The sequence below is a fragment of the Nicotiana attenuata genome, unplaced genomic scaffold, assembly GCF_001879085.1.
Source record: "Nicotiana attenuata strain UT unplaced genomic scaffold, NIATTr2, whole genome shotgun sequence".
NCBI lineage: Eukaryota > Viridiplantae > Streptophyta > Magnoliopsida > Solanales > Solanaceae > Nicotiana > Nicotiana attenuata.
In genome coordinates, this window is record NW_017672908.1 from 89,416 (window position 1) to 90,549 (window position 1,134).

Below are 1,134 nucleotides of genomic sequence, written 5' to 3' on the forward strand. Positions count from 1 at the left end.
ATCTTTTTATTTGGGGCCAGAATTATAACTTTGGCAAGTTAGCTTTTACAGTTTATGCTTTTGTCGGTTTTGGAACTACTGATAGTACTTGTAATAAATTACCTCCAAAATCATTAATTTTCACCAAACGGTTTATTAATATCTAATATATCTCTAGAACTTCGGGCAGTTATTTTGATCGTTTGACACTTAGCCATAAGTGCTTCATCCCATATATCAATTTTGCTTTCTTTATTAATTTAGTACCATTGTTCTGCTTTGATATATTTGTGATGATTATTTAAGTTGTTTGAAGAGGTATATCAAATCTAAAGTGGGTGGCCTCATAATAAAATCGTTGTTGGTACACCACTTGATATTATTTGTAACAGTGTCATGCTTCTTGATATGATATTTGCAAATAATGCATGATATAGAAATATTATTTCGACTCCGCCGGAGGCATCTACAAATAATAATCTCATTATATCAAAGTCGATTCTTTATAATATATAGTCTTAAAAAGCTTGTTCTTGTTTAGGATTTAGCTTTGATTTTGCTTCCTCAGACACTTGTATAGCATTTTGATTCTTAATAATATACTAACCTTTTTACTTTGTGTTCTAATGCTCTTTTTATGGAATAAATTTATGTAACTAAGATTTTTTTTAACTTGAATAAGAATTTTACTCATATGATGAATTTTAAAAAATAATTGAATGGGATTCTCTTACTAAATAATTAATTAAAAGATTTAATTATTTTATTTTAGCATTAAAAATAATTTATTCTATATTGATTCAGATCTTAATATTAATTCATCTCTTGTTTTGAATATTTAAACTTAATTATAGTTTTATCCACCATAAATTTTATTTTCAAAGAGTAAAAGATTGATATGATACTTCACTTTTAGATCTTTATGTCTATAGAATCATTAGTGGTATTGACTCTTACCGACCATTCTTTTTCTTTTTCTCACACATTTATATTCTTAAATATTTTTCTTAGTTGTTGTTTAATAATTGAGTATTTTTTAATATTACACAAAAATTGATAAAAATTATTATTTGAGTAGGAAAATAGTTCAAATATAATATAAAAATATATTATCGTGGGAATATTTTTCTCAATTTCAACTCTTCATGTAGTTCA